The sequence below is a fragment of the Sminthopsis crassicaudata genome, chromosome 4 (assembly GCF_048593235.1).
Source record: "Sminthopsis crassicaudata isolate SCR6 chromosome 4, ASM4859323v1, whole genome shotgun sequence".
Classification (NCBI taxonomy): Eukaryota; Metazoa; Chordata; class Mammalia; order Dasyuromorphia; family Dasyuridae; genus Sminthopsis; species Sminthopsis crassicaudata.
In genome coordinates, this window is record NC_133620.1 from 386,549,631 (window position 1) to 386,562,923 (window position 13,293).

General features: G+C 35.0%; 1 protein-coding gene and 1 pseudogene across 11 annotated transcripts in view; one reads left to right on the forward strand and one right to left on the reverse strand.

Annotated features, from left to right (window-relative positions):
- The window catches only part of ARID4B (AT-rich interaction domain 4B), a 195,017-nt gene that overhangs the window by 112,938 nt on the left and 68,786 nt on the right, over positions 1 to 13,293 (reverse strand). The window lies entirely within an intron of this gene.
- On the forward strand, positions 5,953 to 6,207 carry LOC141538707 (small proline-rich protein 4-like; annotated as a pseudogene).

A 13,293-nucleotide genomic window follows, 5' to 3' on the forward strand; every position in this document is an offset into this window, starting at 1 on the left:
ACATTTAAATAAAATTAGAATTATAAGATTAAAAAAAAACTTTCATAGAATAAATTTTATATATAAACCAAGAATCAAATGGGCAACATTATACTTACATGGGCAAGCCCAACCTCAAGAAATTATTATAAAAATATCAAATTCCCCTAACTTGTACTATCTATTCTTTTTATCTGTCATTCAAAAATCAAGAGATGAGTCCAAGGAGGCTTCACAGGTCAGCTAGTTCAACCTATATCCCTTCCACAATTCATTTTACAAGTGATTATGTAACCTTTGCTTATAGTCCTTCAAAGAGAATGAAACACAATTTAGTTTGGTTGTTAAATTCCTTTGTTTTATAGTTGAAATTGTTTAGAAAATTTCCTTCACTAAACCTGTCTTTTTTGCAGCTTCCAAACACTCTTCCAGACCTGCCCACTAGGGCAAGAACTACTATAATCTCTCTTTCACTGGATAGCTCTTCAAATATTCACTTTTCTAGAATCCCTACAACAAAACAAATCAAACAAACTCAAAACTAGATTTACCAAACCAAGCAAACCTACCTGCTCCCTTACCTTCCTTTTCTTCATCTACATTTCAATTGAAAAAACATACCTACCAACCAAAAGTCCCACCAAATCCCATTAGAAGTTAAACATTTTTTACAATTAATTTATAAAAGCAAGTTTAAAAATATTTATTGGACAAAATATATGATTGTGCTTTTTTTAAAAAAATGACCGATTTATTATTAGACGGTGGTAAAAAAGAAATTACTTCACTCTGCTATCTATGTACTCTCATTTTAATCTCTTACCATCATTTGTTTCATTATTTCACTCTATATTTTGAGGCTTGACAATCTCATCCACAGACTCAATTCATTTTTTCCTCTATAAATGAGCCTTAGGTATAGAAAAAATTCTATATTCTCTGGTTGAGTGAGGACTCTCTGCTTATGCAATATCACTATATTCAATAAACACCTACTGAACACCTTCACTGTCCAAGGAACTAGTAGTCAGACAATAAGTAGAGATACAAAATGGGTGCAAACATTACCTATATAACTCTAGGGAGCTTACAAATTTATAATAGGGATAATATGACATATGCAAAAAATGATAAGTAGATTAAATAAGGAGATTTGAGAAGTCTATCAGTTAGTTATGCTACCATCTTCTCTAGCTTCCCTGAAAAATTTATCCACCAATTTTTTTTTCATTATAACAATCAATGCTTCCAATTTCTCATTTTATTTGCACTTAATTTCTAAGGATTTCTAGATTAATTTCTAGACTCCTCAATCTACTCCCAATCCCAATGATCCTGCTAAAACTGCTCTCACAAAAGTCAGATATAACATTACACTGGCTCTCTTGCTTTTCTTCTATGTTTCTGACTACTCATTTTCTGACCTTAATGTTAGGTGTTATCCATGGTACTACTCTTAGGTTTTCCCACTTCTTTAATCTTATTTGACAATTTCATACTCAATTTATCTCCTCTATGAATATTTCCAAATTTGCATCTGCATTCCTGACATGTCTTCTAAGTTTCATCTGCATAGAGAATATTTCCAGTTGCAAACATCATCATGCCTTAATTTAAACATTAATTTTCTCCTAAAACCTACTCTCTATACTTCATTATTTTTTTTCACTATTTTTGTTAATGAAAATACCATTTATTCAATTTCAAAACCTTGGAATTATTACTGACTCACTCTGCTTTCATACTCATTTTCTAGACAACTGAAATTAGTAAGAATTTATTAAGTGCCTACTATATATTTGGAACAGTGCCTAAGCACTGGGGATAAAAAGAAAGGCAATAGATAGTCCCTACCCTTTGTAGAACTGAAAATGTAATGGTGGAGACAAACATACAATATAAGAGAAACAGTTAATAATCAAAATGGAAGATAATAGAAGAGGGATGGATAACACTTCCTACAAAACTGGGCTTTAGCTGAGACTTGAAAACAACAAAAAAATCCAGGAGGCAGAGATGAGAAGGGAAAGCATTCTACACATGGAAAACAGTTACTGAAAATGATCAGAGTAAAGAAAGAGTATTTTGTGTGAGGAACAGGAAAGAAGCCAATGTCACTGGATCCATTGAATTCTTGGAGGTATCAGAAAGTTAAGGAGAAGAAAAGTTTATGAAGAATTGTGAATGTCAAATGAAAGTAATGGAGTGGATCTGCTCTTTAGGAAAAACACTTCAGTGGGTAATTGATATATGGACTTATATGAGGAGAGGCTTATAGAAAACTGCAATAGTCTAGGAATAAAACCATGGCTTGCTCTAGAGTAGTGGCAGTATCAGAAGAGAGAAAAGTGTATTCAAAGGTGAAATGGATAGCCCTTAGCTATTCCGTTTGAGATGTCTACTAGATATCCAATCTGAAAAGATAATTAGAAATTTCAAACTGGAGGTCAATAGAGATACTAGAACTGAAAAAGTAGATTTGAGAATAATCAGCATAGAGATGGTAGTTAAATCCATGGGATCTATTGACATCATCAAATGAAACAGAGGGATGAGAGGGTTCAGAGGAAAGCTCTAGAAGGTATTCAAGCTTCACTGGCTTGACTTAGATGAAGATCCAGCAAAGGATCTGAGGAACAGGATCAAAGGAACAACTGAGGAACAGTCAGACAGGTAGAACTCAGGGAGAGTAGTGTGTCCTAAAAAGCTAAAGAGAAGAAAGTATCAAGGAAAAAAAGGTGATCAAAAGCATCAAAGGCTATATAGGGCTATAGAGAAGTTAAGAATGATGGGGATTAAGAAAAGACCATTAGATATGGCAATTAAAAAATCACAGGTAAATTTGGCGAGAGTAATTTTATTTGAAAATGTCAAAAACTAAACTGTATAAAAGAAGAGAATGAGAGGAGAAGTAGAAATACCCATTGCAGATGGTCTTCTCAAGGAAATGGCCACAAAAGCCTCGAGAGATATATAAAGTCAAGTGTTAGCAGAAACTGATCAAGTAAGAATTCTCTGAGAAATGGAGAGATATAGACATGGTGGTAAGCAGTAGGGAATAGTAGCAGCTAATAGCAAGGATTAGACTGAAGATACAATGGGAGAATAAGGATGACAAAGGAAGTCATCTGCTAAAGGAGATAGGATGGGATCACTCATGTATGTAAAAGGTAACTTTGGCAATCCAAAGGACTACCTTTTCATATGAGACATAGTGAAGGAAGAATTGGTAATAGCAAGCATTTGAGTGATGAGATGAGAAGGGGAAAAGATGGAATTCTCAGTAAAGTCTCAATTTTTTGTCTAAAAAAAATGAGGCAAGGTTCTTACTTGAGAGGGTAGGACAGAGGAAGTTTGAAGGGGGATGAAAAGGTTTTAAAGAGATACTGAGGTGAATGTTAAAGTGAATTAATTGGGTAGGCTTTATAAAAGGATTACTCAGAAGCAAATAAGGACTAGTTGAAATTATGTAATGTAAATGTGTTATGGATCCAGTCATAACAGTTGTGTGACTTTCTTCACCTTCAGCAGCATGTGTGAAGGAGCAAATGCAGCAGGTGGTGGAAATGGATTTGGAAAAGCACAGATACTCTATTTAAAACAGCCCCCAGAATAGCCATCTTGTTATTTCCTGCCCTGCTGCATTTCTCTGGACTTCCAAGATGCTCCCAATAGCATCATCATTCTATAAGATCACATATAAACCCTAAAATTCATACCCTCCCAGTAATTTCCAAATGAAGTATTTTTATACATTCCTAGTTGAGAGCATCTTTCCTCTTACTACTTTTAATATTTTGGAATATATTCATATGTGTACATATGGTTTCTCCCTACAAAATGTGAGCTCATTAAAGATAGGGGCTATTTAAGTCTTTCTATCTAGTGTCAAGTTAGGCCTTGCAATATGGTAAGCATTTACTAAATGCTTGATCAAATGATTTCCTATTTTTTAGGGGACAAACTGATGAAATAGAAAAAGCATTATACAAGGCGGGAATCAAGAGGTCTTTCTTATGTACGTAGTAAGACCTTAAGAAACCACTAAACTTCACTCAATTTTTCTCATTTAAAAAAAAAAAAAAAAAAAAAAAAAAGGATAAATTCTGTTTCTGAGGATTCACAGGCTGATTGTGGGCATCAAAAAAGAGGCTGTGTGTAAAAATGCGTATCACTTTGACTGTAATAAAGCAGAGAGTTCAGAAAGAAAAATAAATTATATTTCAATTTCAAAAAAGAAGGGAAAGTCTTTGTGTAAAGAATAGAAATTTCAATAGTCTTGTGATGGAAAGATCCATCTGTATCCAGAGAGAGAACTAGGGAGAATGAATATGGATCAAAGCACAATATTTTCACCTTTTTTTTGTTGTTGTTGTTTCTTTGCTGGTTTGTTGTGTTTTTTTTTTCTTTCACCTTTTGATTTGATTTTTCTTGTACAGCATGACAAATATGGAAATATGTTCATAAGAACTTAACATGTTTAACCTATACTGGATTGTTTGCTGTGGAAGGGGTTGAGAGGGAAGGAGGGAGAAAAATTTGGAACAGAAGATATTGCAAAGGTGAATTTTGAAAATTATCTCTAAATTTATTAAGAAAAATAAAAAGCTACTTAAAAATAAAGAAATAAACAGCCATTGATAATAGCTTTTCTTAAGATAATATAAAACTTCATTATTACAAGAGTTCCGTGCACATAAAAATCAGAACAATTACACTAAATTAGGCATCATTTATACAAGTAGATACAACTACTCTCCAATTTAAAGAAAGACAGTATCAGAATTCCCCCAAACTGGTCACAGACTAAATTCCTTGGATAGAATTTTTTTTAAAAAATATGATTATGACAATTTTACTGTGTCAGGATGGATATAAGTCCTTCTTAAAAGATTATCTTCTGTGGGCAAAGATTTAAAAGTCATTTTAGAGGCTTTGGTTTAAAAAGAATGTATAAGAAGATTCTAAAGGGATTCTCCTCTTCTAAAATGATAGTGGGGAAGACCTGAAAACTTACTAAATCATCTAATCGAGTCATTTGCTGATTTAATTGGCATCAAGTATTGCTGCCAGATGGTAGGACATCTCATAATTATATGCTCCAATTAATTCCTTTTTTGTCACAGAAATCTTAAATGTGGCAGCATGAAAAAAAAATCTTCCAATCAATAATAATACCAGATATTAATGCCTGATTAGTCTTTAAAAAAAAAAAAGCAATGTTGTCAAGACAAAATACTTTGAAAATAAATAAATAAAACATTTGAGAATTTCTTTTAAAAAATGGAAAATCAGAAAAGAAAATAAAGAAACAAGAAAATCTACATTAGGGAAGAGATAAATATTTAAGAAATTGTGGACATGGGCTATGTGTTTATTAAATTGTTATGGAAAGAAAATCATTAATATGACTATATTAGAAATTTATTATATTCAAATGTGATAACAGCAGTATTACAACTGTATGAAACTGCACGATGGATAAATTTTACATCTTTTCTTCAGTTTCTTTTCTTTTTTCTTTTTTTCCCCCTGAGGCTGGGGTTAAGTGACTTGCCCAGAGTCACACAGCTAGGAAGTGTTAAGTGTCTGAGACCAACTTTGAACTTGGGTCCTTCTGAATTCAAGGCTGGTGCTCTATCCACTGCGCCACCTAGCTGCCCCCATCTTTTCTTAAAATTCTTAAAATTTCTTTAAAAAAACCAAATAAATTTATATTAGTTTTACATTATTGTAGTCTAGTGAGAAGAAAACATGGAGGGTGAAGACTTGAGTTCTAGGCCTAATTTTGCCATCAATTAGTGACCTTCTGTTTTAAATATCTCAACAATCAAACAAAATTACCATTTATCTTACTTCACAGGGTTGCAGTAAAGATACAAAGATATGAAAAAGCCATCTTACTCTGCCCTGGAAATAGCAGTTTCTAATGCAATTATACTGGAGTTGTCCTAAACTCATCCCCAATTAAAAATGTCATTCCAGCGGCAACAGCAATAGCAATGTCCCTCACAGAAGCCTGAGCAGCAGCAGGTCAAACTATCCTGCCAGCCACCTCCCACCAAGAGCCAGGAGCCATCCATTTCTAAAACAAAAGATCCCTTTGCTCCTCAAACCAAGAACCCATACCCACCCAAGGGCACAGTGGTACCAGCCCAACTGAAGTGCCCATTTGCCCAAGGGCAGAAAGAAGAAGCAGAAGAAAAGAGTACTGGGATCCATATCTAGCTATGCCCTCTCTCCTTGGAAACCATCCATGAAGAGAGAGATCTCTCATACTCCTATTTCTTTTTGACCCTCCCATTCCCTATACTAGAAAACCAGTACTCCAACAGGTTCCCCCCTACTTTAGCCCCAGGTGGGACAGTATGCTTATTCCATGTTCTCTAAAACCAGGAGCCCTGACTTGGGAGAGGAAAGCTGCCTCAGCTTGACTTTCCTTATCTTATCCTTTCTCTCTTCTGCTCACTGACACAACACAGACTCAAACTATATAGCTTGCGGAGTGTGCAATGATTTGATCAATCTCAAATTCCAATGTCCTGATGGAAAAATGTAAAGTTTAATGTACAACAGCTTCCTAATCCAACCCACCGCATCTTCACTTTCTTTACCTTCATCCAATAAAACTGATGTCACATTAAAAAGATAGAATGATGTGTAATAATCAAAATCAGTATCGTAAATTAAAGTGCTAGAAAAGACCTTAAAGGTCACCGTCTAGTATAATCTTTCATTTATAAAGGAGGAACCCAAAACCAAAGAGAAATTAAATAACTTGTCCAAGATAACATAGGTAGCAACAAGCAATCTTCTTTTCTTATCTTTTAATATCTTCATCAGCTCCCACTAGCTCAATATCATCTCTATATACCTGACTTAACACAATCCACATATTCAACCTTAGTATCTCTCAGCTCTCCTCCTACATCCTCAGTTTTGGCAATTTCTAACAGATTATTTGGTAGGCATCTCAAATTTGGCATGTTCAAAAAAAGAATTAAATCACTCTCCTTGTTTGTCACCATTCTTCCACTAACTCATGTCTGTAAACTTGGGAGTTATCTTTAATTATGCACTCTACATGCTTCTCAAGTGCTTCAAAACATCTAACATCACATTTGTTTGGGATGTGTGTGTGTTTTAGTAAAAATATTTCATTAGAAACTAGGACAGCAAAACATTGTTGTGAAGTTGTTAACTGATTTAACCATTCTGGAGAATAATCTGAAGGGAAAAGCTGGAACAGAAGTGAGTGCAAGGGATAATGTTGTAAAAATTTACCCATGCATATGTTGTCAATAAAAAAGTAATAATAAAAAAATGTTATGTTCATGTGAAGAAAATTAGAAATTACAGAGAGGAAGCTTAGTATGGAGAGTGCATCAAGACTGGATGGCCTCTAAGGCTCTTCTCTTCTATTCATGTTTATGATATTATGTGTATCAGAAATAAGCACAAAACCAAATGATTTTTGTCATCGGATCATGCTGTAAACAACCTAAGGAAAAATAGGAAATTAATGAGTTTAGGAAAGAATACAGAAGTGTTGCACAGAGGCAAGGTACAGTATTGGTGAACTACTTGAAATATCTGGACATGTATATGAATATTTTGCAAAAATTAGATCAGCTTATAATTTCTTGATTTACATTAATGATGATTTCACCCTTCAAAAGATTCAGGAATCAATAAAGAAAAAAATTTTTCTTCCGGATCTGATTTTCATTAATTAGGAGAACTGATTGTGGGGATGCACATAGGGCATTTATGAGGCTCAAGTAAAATAATGAATGAAAATCATTCTGCAAATCCACTTACATGAACTGATTGCTAGGTGAAATGAACAGAACCAAGAGAACATTGTACACAGCAATAGCAAAATTATGTGATTTAGCTCTTCTCAGCAATGTGGTGATCTAAAACAACTCTAATAGACTTGGGATGGAAAATGTTGCCCATATCCAAAGGGAGAACTATGGAGACCAAATGTGGGTTGAAACACACTATTTTCATCTTTTTTGCATGTTTGTTTGCTTTTTCTTTCCCATGGTTTCCTCTCTTTTGTTCTGATCTTTATTTTATAACATAACAAATACGTAAATATGTTTAAAAGGACTATACATGTATATCCTATATCAGATTGTCTACTATATCTTGGGGAAGAAGAAAAAAATTTGGAACTCACAATCTTACAAAAATGAATGTTGAAAACTATCTGTATATGTAACTGGAAAAATAAAATACTATTGAGAAAAAAAATTATTTCATCACAATAGTACCCGAGAAAACCTAAACTGCTACCACAACATTAATGGAAATATGAAACTTTCTTCAAAGTCTAAAACAAATCATCAGAAATAACTGAAAAAATGAAATCTTTTAAACTTGGCTCAAATTCCTATTATTCTTTAATCAATATCAATGAATATAAGTACCATATGAAGACAAACTATTCAAGTGTGATATATTTAAAACACAACGATATCAAAAATATTTAAGGAATATTCACTTCTCAAAAGTCAATGTACAAAGTAATGAACTTCTTGGAATGTTATTTCTGTAAGAAAATTAATAAAACTATATGACATTAATTTCTTATACACGTTTCTCTCTCTCTCATCTCTCTCTCTCTCTCTCTCTCTCTCTCTCTCTCTCTCTCTCTCTCTCTTCCCCCCCCCCTCCCTCCCTCCCTCCTTTTCCCAGCTCACTTATCTTGTTTCTCAATGATTTGATTTTTTTTTTTTTTATCCACTCTGTCTTTGAATGCATGGGATGACTTCTCGAGGCTCTCTTGCCAAGCGTCCCTTTCCTTTTCCCATTTCTCTTCCAGCTCTCTTGTGAGAGCCTTTTTGATTTCCTCTATGAGATTCTTTTGTATTGAGGAGCAGCTTATATCCCTCCCAGGGGATACATCTGGGGACAGTCTGTTCCTAGTCTCCTCAGCATTTGAAGTCTGCTCCCTCTCCACACAGAAGCTGTCAATGGTTAGAGCCCTTTTGAATTTTTTGTTCATTTTGTCAGACTAGGAATCAAAGAAAACAAACTGACAAGAGAAACAATTGGTCTGTTTTGCGCGGGATGGGGCTGGATGGTATTAATGGGCTTCCTCTACAGATTGGGGGTAGGGCAGCAGAGAGCCACTAACAGAACAGCAATGACTGTACTGAGTCTGCACTCTGAGGCTCTGAGAACGCACTGAGTCAGTCCAGGTGGGGGTTAGGGGTGGCCGGGTTCTGAGAGACGCTGGTTTTCTGGGGTTTTAATCTTCACCTCCGGTGTTTACACCCTCTCTGCTGCACCAGGCTTGCTGCCAAGACGGAGTATCCACACTGGGGAAAAAGTCTTTTCGCAGAAATGGCAGAGATCGTACTTTGCCTGTCCTCAGTCTGCGCCCAGTCTGATTGACCAATAGGAGAAATACAGAGAGGCTTGGAGAGACTTACATCAACTGATGCTAAGTGAAACGATCAAAACCAGAAGATCATTATACACTTCAACAATGATACTGTATGAGGATGTATTCTGATGGAAGTGGCTATCTTCAACATAGAGAAGAGCTAATCCAATTCCAATTGATTAATGATGGACAGAATCAGCTACATCCAGAAAAGGAACACTGGGAAATGAGTGTAAGTTGTTATTTTTACCTTCTGAATCCAATTCTTCCTGTGCAACAAAAAATTCGGTTCCACACATATATATTGTATCTAGAATATACTGTAATATATTTAACATGTATAAGACTGCCTGCCATCTGGGGGAGGGGGTTGGGGGAGGAAGGGAAAAAATCTAAATAGAAGTAAGTGCAAGGGATAATGTTGTAAAAAATTACCCATGCATATGTACTGTCAAAAAAAAAGTTATAATTATAAAATAAAATAAAAATTAAATTATATTTAAAAATACTAATATACAAAAAAAAAAAGAAAAAAAAGAAAATTCAAATGTAAACAGTTCAATTTTCTGGAATGACAGTGGTAGATCGCCTGAGGTTTCACAGGCATACAATGAAGCTGGCACAACGGCTTTGTAGAACTTCAGTTTGGTGTGCAGCCTAATACCTTTCCTCTCCCACACTTTTTTTCAGAGTCTCCCAAATGCTGAGCTAACTCTGGCAATGAATGCATCAACTTCATCACCTACATGGACATTGCTGGAAAGTATCCTGCTAAGGTAAGTGAACTATCCACAATAGTCAAAATTTCTCCACTTGCTCTAATTGATTATTCCACACATGAATGGGGCAGTGCTGGCTGGTAGAAAACCAAGTAGTTTTTTGTCAGGACCAAATTAGCACAAGAAATAGATAATCAATCCACATTCTGTTGTATCTCAGTTTCAGAGGCTGCATTGAGAACAAAATCATCTATGAACAAAAAAATTCAACTCTTCCTCCACTTTAGTCACGGCCTTGTAGCTTTTCAAGTTAAATAGTTTACCATCAGTGTAGTAGCTGAACTGGATGCCATTTTTCATCTTAATTGAAGGCATCTGATTACATCATGGAAAACATCATGCTAAAATTCATTGGGAACAAGTATATAGCCCTATTTTACTCCACTGATAATTGGGAATGAGTGAGATCATCCATTATCTAGCACCCATGCAAGTGTACCATCAGGAAAGGCATACAATGTTGATGAATTTCTGAAAGCAAAATCTGCCACAATATTCTACAAGCTCTCATGACTGACAGTATCAAAGGCCTTGATCAGATCAATGAATACTGTGTACAGACATCTGTTTAGCTCCTGTTATTTCTCCTGGAATTCAGGAGCAACAAATATCTTGTTATCTGTTCCTTAGTTCTTTCTAATCAGTGCTAGCTGTCAGGCAGAGTCACCTTTCAGGTGAAAGATCAATTAATTAAGGACAGCAAGAACCTTGCTGGCAACAATTAAGACAGAACCCATCCCTCAGGATTATAACTGAGCAACCTGTCCTGAAGGTTATTTAAGGTTCAAAGATCTTTGATTAATCTCAACTACTTAACATGAGTGGAGCCAGATTGATCAGTAATAAGGACATGATCCTAGATAGATGGGCTAAACACTTCTATAGTGCCATTATCAACCAATGCTGAAGCCTGACCCTACCTCAAGTTGAAATCAATCCCTCTTTAGAACTTCTAACTAAAGAAGAGGTACAAAATGTCAGCTTGTGTGGCAAAGGTAAAGTACTTGGCACTGATTCCATCCCAGCAAACTGATAAAGCTAGGGATCACTGCTCATCCAGGAGCTGACTGATAACTTCCAGGTCATATGATAAGAGGAGGCTATCCCTGATATAAATACACTTAAAAGTACAATTCGACATAGTTTTGTTTTAATAGCATTTGTGCAATACTTTAATGTTTGCAAAATGCTTTACAAGCATTATCTAATATGATCCTAAGAACAACCCTGGGAAGCAGGTACTATTATTATCATTTCCATGTTGTAGATAACAAAAACTAAGGCATACAGTAGTTAAGTAGTTAAATGACTTGCCTTGGATCACAGAGTTATTAAGTGGTTGAGGCAATATTCAAACAAGTCTTTCAGATTCCAAGGATAATTATTAATCTACTCAGTAGTCTCAACAATGTTACATATATAAACAAACTTTTGTAAAGAAAATATCTCTTCAGATTCTTTGTGATTTGTTTTCCTTCTCTTTTACCACTGGCATATCAGCTAGTCTCTCATCAAAAATACTTAATGACTGGCCACTACTGCCAAGGAAATCATTTCAAAATATTCCAAATAAAAGAAAAGCAACATAAATGGAAAATAAGTTCAAGTTGGAAAGTGTTCTTAATGCTGAAAGGTAAGACAACATAAGGTTTGTTTTTGCAGAACAATTGTTCTATTTGATGACTTCCAAGGTGGCTGGAATGGAAGGAAGGGATTAGGAAGAGTGGGGTGAGAAATTGAGTTTATACAACATAAGGATAACAGTTCAGAATCACTGAGACAGGGAAAGCATGACAAAGTTGAAAATGCGCAATCCCTCAGTGGCAAGAAAGAGGTCCACAGAGTTAGGAAAATGATTAAGCTGTTCAAAAGCTTCCCTTAAGGATCAACTTCATAGCAGGTGGTGAAATTGTAATCTACTGTGTGATAGGTCCAATACACAGGAACTGGCAACTTGACTAGGGAAGTGAGATAACAGCTTCCAGAATAGTGGAGAAATCCCTGGGATCCAGGTTGCATGTACCTTCGGATTCTAATGTTTATTGTGCAACAAGAAAATGATATTCACACACATGTATTGTACCTAGACTATATTGTAACACATGTAAAATGTATGGGATTGCCTGTCATCGGGGGGAGGGAATAGAGGGAGGGGGGGTAATTTGGAAAAATGAATACAAAAATAAAAAAAAATAATAATAATAATAAAAAAAAATCCCTGGGATCAAGATAAGAGGTCTGGATATCTAGATCTGGGGACAACACAAGGTCCCTGAAGGGCTCTGGAGTCAAGACAGAGGTTTTGGATACCTAGTTCTGGGGATGACAGTAAGTAGGCTCAAGGGACCATGGGCTAAGATAGAGGCCATAATTAGTTTGGTTTTGGTCTTCTACCAATCTTTGTGTTCTTTAACACTATTTCAAGCTGGGAAACACAGAAGAGATGAAATTCAATAAACCTATCAATAAGCATTTATTAAGTGCCGCATTTTGTGCTAAGTACTAGAAGCAAAAAAGTCACAGTAAAAATACAATTAATTTCATTAGCAGTGAAAAAAAAGCTTGTTATAGAAATGTAGATATCTTTTCCATTTTCACTATTATCCTCTAAAAGTTTAATTCTTATGTACTCTTAGAATGACCAATATTAATAAGGCTTTATGCTAAGTTTCCCAGGAATTCCTCTGTTTATTTCTTACTCCTATGAAGAAATACTTTTCATACTCTTACAATTTTCTTCTTCCATAAGATTTTATTACTGTGTTAATCTTCGAAATAGTTTTTTCCTTATCAGACATAACTACTCTGCTTGGTGAAGAGTTCAAGTATTTGCAGAGTGAGGGGTTGCTATACTTTTTTACCCTCCTCATCTTGGTGACTACTTTACGTTGGTTAAACTTCTGTAGATAAAAGTGACACCCTAAATTGATCCTTGCTCCTTTATGTTGCAATTTTTCAACATTGATAACTTGTCATTTGGAGCTCTTTTGATTGTATCCATACCTTCTCACTATAAAAAGTTATCTTCTTGCTGCTTCTCACTATTTTTGAAATTTAGATACTATGCTTCTGTGTAATTTACAAGTTTCAGGCTTAGTTTCTTATCCTTAATTACATTTTCTAATATTTTTCACC